This window comes from Triticum dicoccoides, chromosome 2B (genome assembly GCF_002162155.2).
Source record: "Triticum dicoccoides isolate Atlit2015 ecotype Zavitan chromosome 2B, WEW_v2.0, whole genome shotgun sequence".
NCBI classification, from domain to species: domain Eukaryota; kingdom Viridiplantae; phylum Streptophyta; class Magnoliopsida; order Poales; family Poaceae; genus Triticum; species Triticum dicoccoides.
The window spans coordinates 763,208,319-763,217,532 of NC_041383.1; the positions used below are offsets into that span (position 1 = coordinate 763,208,319).

General features: G+C 40.4%; 1 pseudogene; it reads left to right on the forward strand.

Annotated features, from left to right (window-relative positions):
- The first annotated feature begins 3,342 nt into the window (after window positions 1-3,342).
- On the forward strand, window positions 3,343-4,063 carry LOC119361349 (annotated as a pseudogene).
- Window positions 4,064-9,214: the final 5,151 nt, after the last annotated feature.

Sequence of the window (9,214 nt, forward strand, 5' to 3'; positions counted from 1 at the left end):
AGAGGGACTTTTTTCGGGCAACGTAAATTTTTTACGGGACGGCCCGCGGATACGGTGTCTATTCTGACTAGAAAAACGGACCGAACCCGTATACTCGCTGAAATTATACGAGTTCGACCCTTTTATAGGGTAAAATCGTGACTCTCGCGAAAGATTTTGTTTTTTAGAAAAAGCGTTTTTTCCGTTTCCGAGAGGCATGGCCGTGGCTCTCGCAAAAGCACAATCGTGCCTCTCGCGGAAGCAAAACCGTGACTCTCGCGAAAGAGAAAAAAAACAAAAACGCATTTTTCCCGTTTCCGAGAGGCACGGCGCGGAAGCAAAATCGTGACTCTCGCGAAAAGAAAAGAAAACATGTTTTTCCCGCCAAAATTGGATCGAAAAGCAAAGGAAGACCGGCGGAAAACCAAAACGTCAAAAAAACGCTAAAAAGCCGAAAACGCGTGCGAAAAATAAAAATAAAAACAAAATCCGGAGGGAATGCCCAAAGCGCGACACGTGGCGAATGACTGAGAGCGCGCCAAGTGGCGCTGATCGTTGCTAGGCTCCCGAAGAAGCGCTCGTTAACTAATTGATCTCCCCTTGAGGAGCAGGAGCTCCTTTGCAGCGCTGCAGGCGCCCGTTAACGATCCGACGCCTGCAGCGCTGCTAGCATGAGTTGGCCCTCTAGCATGCTGCCCCAGATTGTTTTTTATTTTTTTGTTACAAAAATAAGAATATGAAATCAAAAAAGGTTTACAGATTTAAAGAAAAAAGTTCATCCATTTAAATAAAGTTCATTTCTTTAAAAAAAGGTTCAAGAATTTTGAAAAAAGTTCATCAATTTGAAAAAAATTCATTCAAATTGAAAAAAAGTTCATCCAATTTGGAAAAAGCTCATTCATTTTTTTTAAATTCATTAAATTTGAAAAAATTCATAGAAATTCAAAAAAGTTCATGTATTTTTAGAAAAAGTTCATTGAACTTAAAAAAATTTCATCAATAAATACAAAGTTAATTCATTTTCAAAAAGATGTTCATCAAATTTCAAAAAAGTTCATCGATATTCAAAAAAGTTCGTCAATCTAAAAAAAACTTTTGAAATTTTTAAAAAGTTCATAGATATTTAGAAAAGTTCACAGAATTTTTAAAAAAGAAAAGTCAACTGGCGCCTAGATGGGCCGGCCCATTTATGGACGCCACAGGCGCCAGTTAACGAAAATGCACGTTAACTGGCGCTAAATAGGAAATGCCTTTAGGAGCTCCATAGGGATCTCTGTTACTTGCAGACGAAACCCTAATATAAGTGGGTTATCGAGGGAAAGGCGTTTTGGAGGCTGATCTCCATGGTGGCCGTTATCTCAATCGAGCGTTGTCACTTTAGAATCGGTGCCTTCAGACTTTTCAAGCGCTATACCCAGATATTTAGGAGAAATACACCTGTGCCATTCTTTCCTGTTCTCGATTTATACGTGGGCCTCCTTTGAGGCTGATGCTTGCGAACATGATGTGCTTTCTGGGTGCATTTGGAGAACGTTCCGCTTACATTTGTTTTATTTATTTTAGAATCTCCGCTTGCATTTGTTGTTCGCCGCACCACACGTCATCGCCTAACTACATTTTTTTAAATCTGCAGCGCCTAATAACACACCATACGCTGGTAAAAAAATAGCACACAATATGTTGTTTCTATTTTTTTAGTTCAATCTGTTTCTACTATTTTTCATAGGGGAAAATGTGCTGTTTCTATTTCTCGTAGCACACCACACGTGTATATGTGCACAAGTCAAATAGGGAAAAAATTGTGCATCTATAAATTTCATTCCCACATATATCTTTTGTAGAAAAAATATTTCACTAGTTATTCTTCAAATTTTGAAGAATTGCTCACATATATTACGAGGATAAAAGTATTGAGTATATATGAAGTTATTCTTCCAATTTTGAAGAATTGTCACATATATTGCTAAAATACACAGTGAACACATTGTACACAGTTAACAATTTCTTGATACATATTGTACATTATATTCTCAGTACACAGTTAACAATTATTAAGAATGTGATGAACATTTTTTCGATAAAGGGTGCATTTTATTGATTCAAGATGAAGTATCAAGTGAATACAAACATAATGAGTACACACCCGGCTTCTGCATAGCTAGAATGTACACATCCAACACCAACACACACAAAGCCCGCCGGCAAATAGCAAAGTCATATAAGACCAAAAGTATCCCTAAGTGAGAGGAATTTTTTTGACAAACTACAACAATGATTATATCCGCACCAACCATTTCATGACAATACAAGGACAAGGATGTCCATGTTCTTCAACAGCAACGCCCTTAGGAAGGAAGCGACGCCCAAACGTCGACGTCACCGGATCCGACCATCGAAGGCCATATTTTAAGTTTTCACCTTGAAAAACTAGTCTGAGCATATCCGGGCAATGCCTTCAAAAAGGTTACGATATAAGTACACTACCATTGCCAGGTATAACCATCTCAGGTCAGGCCTAAGTTTTCACCCTAGAGCTCGAGACTGGGCACTTGGGCACCACAAAAAACAAAAAGGAAACAAAATGGAAAAATTTAATAAAAAATGGACATTTTGTTGTAACGGTTGTTAGTACATTACGAGCGAACATTTTTTGGTTGTTGAAACACATGAACAGTTTTTCACAGAGAAGAACATTATTGAAAAATGCATCAAGATTTTGTTACACAAATGAACAAATTATTTCTTAAATACATGAAATTTTCCTTTGGACAATGTGATTTTTTTTTGCAAGAGTTGAACTAATAGTATAACCGGTTTGAGAACAACTGGTTCATTTTTTAAAAAAAAGATTCACATGTTCCATTCAACTAATTCAGGGCATAAATCCAACGTTCATCCGGCAATAATGAATAACTTAATTGGTCCACTCAAGTAATTCTGGGCATAAATCCTAACGTTCGGAAAGCGATTAAATGGCACATCACTAGATGGTGTGGTTGTTGCGTATGTTCTAGCGTCTCACAAATAGCAAGACTGACACATAAATCCTGCCCATGTTCGTGAACTCCTTGCACTGTGTGGACAAGGTGGGTGAGACGATGGAACGTGTGAACAGCTTGGCAGGGCAGCGTCATTAACATGGGATAGCACTGTGCACAATTTAAGAATACAGTGTGGTGTAAAAAGGTGCCAGATTAAAATACGTCGGAATAATATGGGACGGCAGCTGATCCCCACAACGACTAACGAGCCGGATTACGGCCTGCATGGTGCTCGGCCTCCAAACGGCATTTCCGGGTTATCGAGGCCTATCTCACCTATATAACCGTTGTCCAATCTCTACACCACGGCCTAGCCCATGAGATGTTCCCCATCCCCGCGCACGCGACGGTCCAGACGGCGCCGACGACGACGATACGCCGTCCGTTGCCACGAATCCAGCCCTTCAAACGCCAAGCCGCGGCCGCCGACCCCAACCTCGCCGTTAACTCGTGCCTGGTGCTCTCCTCCGCCTTCCGGCAAGGGTACGCCGGAGACACCAATGGCCTCAACTTCAAGACCTTCTAAAGATCCATCACCGTTCATGTTCATCGTCTCGCCGGTTATGTCGATCGATCTGACCGAGTCCTGTGTTTTCGATCCCCTGCAGGTGCGCTCACGACTTGGTCAACCTCGGCCATGGCGAGGTGCTCTACACCCAGGTCGCCACGAGCATGGCGGCGGGGGTTGTTGACAAGGTCGCAGAGTCTCTGGACCGCTCCGCCTCCGTGCCGGACGCCGAGTTCCTGCGGGAGCTGCTGGGCGAGTGGAAGAAGCACGGCCGTGCCGTCCTCATGATCCTCGACATCGTCATGTACATGGAACGGTCGTTTGTCCTGCAGAGGCCGGGCAAGGCGTCCATGCGCGAGCTAGACTCCGAGCGTGGCGCGATGGCGTGGTCCGCCGCTCCGCCGGTGAGGTGCGGCCGAGGCTGCGAGCCGCCCTGCTCAGGATTAAGCGTTCAACGTGTTTTTTTTTTTGTGAAGGCTAAAATGCTGTAAGCTTTTCACCTAAAATTTTGCAGTTAGCACTAGGGAGCTCCTAAAGGGGAGAGCAACTAGTTAACGAGTGCTCGTTCGGGAGCCTCGCAACGATCAGCGCCACTTGTCGCGCTTTCAACCGTTCGTCATGCGCCGCGCTCTGCTGTGAATTTTGTTTTTTATTTTTTCGCACGCGTTTTCGGCCTTTTAGCGGGTTTTTTTTTCCTATTTTGGTTTTCCAAAGGTCTTCCTTAGCTTTTTGATAAACAAAAATTGAATTTTTTTTTGCACAAAGAAACGCTTTTTATTATTCTCTTTTCTTCTGTGAGATTCACGCTTTTCAAACCGGTCAACTAGTGATTTTGCCTAAAGAGCGCCTTCGGCGCCCGTTTGAGGTACTGGCGCATACACGCCCTCAAACTGGGCCGGCCCAAGTTGCCTCGTTCACTTCCTCCGCGCAGATCGCCTCGTTCCGTCGATCGCAGTTGACCGTCAACAGTTGACTGGTCAACCGTTGACTCTTGAAAAAAATATAAAAAATCCAAAAAAATATAGAAACTCATAAATTCGAAAATGTTCATGAATTCTGAAAGAAAAGTTCACAACCTTAAAAAAATAGTTCACGAATTTCTAAAAAATGTTTATCCATTCAAGAAAAGTTCATCGATTTTAGAAAAAAGTTCATCAAATTTGATAAAAAAGTTCACCGGTTTGAAAAAAGTTCATTAGTTTTGAATTGACCGGTCAACCGCTGATTCTTGAAAAGAAGAAAATATTGAAAAATCCTAAATAATATAAAAACTCATAAATTCGAAAATGTTCACAAATTCTGAAAGAAAAGTTCACAAACTTAAAAAAATTGTTCACGAATTTCTAAAAAATGTTCATCCATTCAAGAAAAGTTCATCGATTTTAGAAAAAAGTTCATCGAATTTGATAAAAGAAGTTCACCGGTTTGAAAAAAGTTCATTAGTTTTGAAAAAAAAGTACACAAACTTCAAAAAAAGTTCAAGAATTTAACAAGAAGTTCATCGAATTTGAAAAAAAGTTCACCGATTTTGAAAAAAGTTCATCAACTTCAAAAAAGTTTATGGAATTTTACAAAAGTTCACCGATTTCCTAACACCGTTCATCCAATTAGAAAAAAAAGGTTCAGAAAATCCAGTGAACATTTTGCGTCGAATTAGAAAGAGAAAAGAAAAAGAAGAAATAAAGAAATAAAAAAAAAGAACTAGAAAGAATAAAAAAGGAAGAAGTTACACAGTATCACAGAAAGTTGAGTAGGAGGGGTGGTCATCACGATGTGCATTAATCCTGGCGGCGCGGGTTCGAATCCCACCTGGGCGCTTAGAGCGCCGTTTAGGATTTGTCGATGCCCTACGCGTCGGCTGGTGAATCTTTTAAAAAGATCCACCGCCTCGCGAGCATTTCGATTCTGTGACTTGAGCTGTCAATTCCTCTTCTTTAATTTCTTGCAACAATATGCTTGTTGCGAAACCTTCTCTTCCGCAATTTCCTGCAATAAGATCTTTTTTGTGAAACCCGTTCTTCTCTAATTTCATGCAATAAGACTTTTGTTGCGAAATTTCTTTTTCTCTAATTTTCTGCAACAAGACCTTTGTTGCAAAAATTGCAAACACATCTCCTGCTGCGTCTAATCTTTTGTAACAAGACCCTTGTTGCAAAAGTTGCAACAATATCTCCGGCCGCATCGCGCACTAACACAGTCGTCTTTTGATGCCGCTGTTCCGCAACAACATTGTTGTTGCAGAAACTTGTAGTGCACATGGAAGTGCGGCGTGGTGATGTGGCTGTTGCTAGCGCTGGTGATGCCGGAACGATGGTGAGGTTGTTGGTGCTCCATGTCTGCGTGGTGGGTCTCACCCGATTCGGTTGCCGGGAGGCGTTTGGCGGCGGAGATCCGATGGATGCGCTCACGACTATGATCTATAGGCAAGGGCGCTCGACTTGACTGCTGGTCGCGAGTGCTCGATCTGCAACAAACCATTTGTTTCGGTGAGGCCAACTGAAACAAGGGGTGGGTTGCAAGAACTGTACCAGAATAAAGATTGTTTAGTCGTTTGATCAAAACCAAATCTGACGGCTAGGGTGGACGCACAGACAAACATCCGCCGATTGAGAGATAGCATTTTCCTAAAAATAAAGATCTAAATATCTTCAATTCCTAAATAGTTACTCCGTCCGTTCGTAAATAATATAAGTCCTTTTTAGAGATTCCAATATGAACTACACACGGAGCAAAATGATTGAATCTACACTCTAAAACATGTTTATATACATCTGTATGTAGCATATTCAAATCTCTAAAATGGACTTATATTTAGAAACGGAGGGAGTATAACCCACTACCTATCTTTCCTAGACATGCAACTAGGCTAGATAAGCAAGTCAAGCATGCAAGCCATAAAATACATTTTTTCATTACTCTATGCATTAAGTATTGCCACATCATAAATTCATGCATGTCAGTCATAACTTATTTTTTGCATTAGAGTTCATCCTTCACATTTTGTTAGACATGATACTCTTTTAATTGCAACTCCTTTTTTTTCTATTTTTATATGCTTCATATGTTTTTTAAACTTACATTTGCTTTTCATTAGTTTTAGTTGTTTTTATAGCAATTATTTATGCATTTTAGTAAGGTTCCACATCAACGCGCGGAGCATCGGCTAGTTCTATTAACGAGCAGAAATCCAATTCGTCTCTTAGGAGAACGTGAAAAAAAAGCTTTTTTAAATGTAAAAAAAATCCAAAAAAATTGATGTGTTCATAGTCACATCCAAATGCTACCTACAAAAAATTAGGTGAAAAGCTTAGAGCATTTTGGCCTTCACAAAAGGAAAACGAGTTGAACCCCAAATGTTACACCCAACTTTTTTTTTCATCAACAAAACACCGCTACTTCGTTTCGCATGAAAATTGTCAAGGATGCTTGCGACACTAACATGAACATCTATAAAAAAAATTAGTTTTTTTAAAATTTATTTACTATTTGTTTTGAATTTACTGTTCTTTAGAGGGCAAATGCACCGCGGAGCCAAAACAACCCTCCCATTAACAAGACCCGATATTGCTTGCTTAATAGCTAGTACAACATATCTTCTAACAAAAAGCTTCATCATATATTTGCTAAAAGGTCCTGGAAATATATGTAGATAAAAATATATTATTATATATTTCCTCCATTCTAAATTAATTGAAGTTCTATTTTTTTCCTAAGTTAAATGTTTTAAATTTGACAAGGTCTACAGAAAAACATATTAAACATCTATGATATCAAATATATACTTCCTCCATTTCTTTCTGGTCCGCATATTAAATTTGTGTGAATTCAAATTTCAGAAAGTTTGACTAACTTCATATGAGAAAATATCAATATTCACAGTATGGAATTAATATGTTTAGATGCATGATGAAATTAATTATCATACTATATAACTTTAGTATGATAGATGTTGATAATTTTTAATATAAATTTTGGTCAAACTTTGCGTAATTTGACTTCAAACAAATTTTATATGCGGAGTAAAAGGAAACGAAGGGTGTATAATATGTAAATATATTTATGACTAGTGTGATGAAACTAGTTTGGTTTTGTAGATGTTGAACTATTTTTCTACGCTCGTCAAAGTTATTGAAGTTGGAAGAATATCACATGAAAACCAACATTTGGTGAAAACCATGCAGAAAAGATGTTTTGAAATTTTGAAAAACCCCCCAGAATAAAGCTAGAACTTCAACTAATTTAGAACATTTCACCACTAACAAAAGGTCCATACTTGCATGCACATTCATATTTACCAAACTACTATTGGTATATACTTAGGCATAAATACAATATAAGTGATTGCAGCAAACAAAGCCACGCACCCCCCAACATTTGCACCCCAGCCGCGCAAATGTTGGCACATCTTCAGGATACAGTGCTGCCATTTATCCATTGAGTCAGCTAAAGGACCGTGCCGTGAGGAGGTTGGCAACACGCCCCGCTGCCAACAATCCCGCACCACATCACCAAAACCAGGGTGTTCGAGCCACCGAAGCTCGAAATAGAACCTCACCCGCCTCTTGGCGCGAGCCTCCTCGGAATCTAAAACCAGCGGGCAATGATCCGACCCTAGGCGAGTCATTGCCGCAAGTGAGCAAGATGGGAATTTGTGCTCCCACTCTGGAGACACAAAGACCCGATCTAAGACACATTGGGTCGGGTCCGTCCATATGTAGCTGGCACCGACCCGGTCTAATTCTTGCAGTTCCACATCCGCGATCCAATTGTTAAACGTGTCAAGTAGTTAAAGGTTAACTAGGTGCAAGTACTTGTTTTTGTCATCCATGGTTCTCATCAGGTTGAAGTCACCGCCGACAACAACCGGATGCACCGCCCTAGTGATTTTATCGTGAAGTTCAGCCAAAAACCCAACAGATTTAGAGTGGTCTGCTAGGCCGTAGACCACTATAAGTTCCCACTGAAATTGGATGTTCCGTTGGGTTAGTTCCGCACTAATAAAGTATTGGCCAACAGCCAATCTAGATCAAAAGTGTCCTTTCTGAACCCTAACAGAATTCCTCCTGAGTGTCCCTACAGAGTAAGAGGGCTACCTCACTACTCTGTATCGCTCGGCCGTGTAACCTGGTTGTGTTGCTTTATATATAAAGCAGGGCGAAAGCCTGTTTTAAGATATAGGTTCTATCAATAGGGGATTCGGGATTCAACTAATAACAACTAGTGGATCCAATCACAAGGTCTGACGAACTAATTCTTCTACTTGCAGCACAGTACTGATGTAGCCAAAGAAAGGCGCTTGTAATGGGGATAGAAGTAAGCTTTGAACTCCTGTTTTACACTTCCAGCCACACTCTTGTAGATATTGTCAATGCATCCAGATTGGGGTAGCTGACTGAAATTCTTCAGTGTATATGGTTCCAAGTGGAGTGCTAAGGAGTCGGAAGACAATATCAATGAAATCTTGTCCAGCTTGAGCATATAGCACTGAATCAGCCTTTGCATGAACAAGCCTTACCTTGACGGCTTTGAAGTTGGGATCGTCTCCAAGTGCCAGGTTTACCAACATATTTTCAGGGGGCACACACATGTCCGTAGTATTCGGCAGGATAGCAGCATCAAAATAAAGTTCAATTAAGACTTGCTTTGTCAGAAGCGCTCTCCTAAGCAGATCAGTAATCTGAAAAAG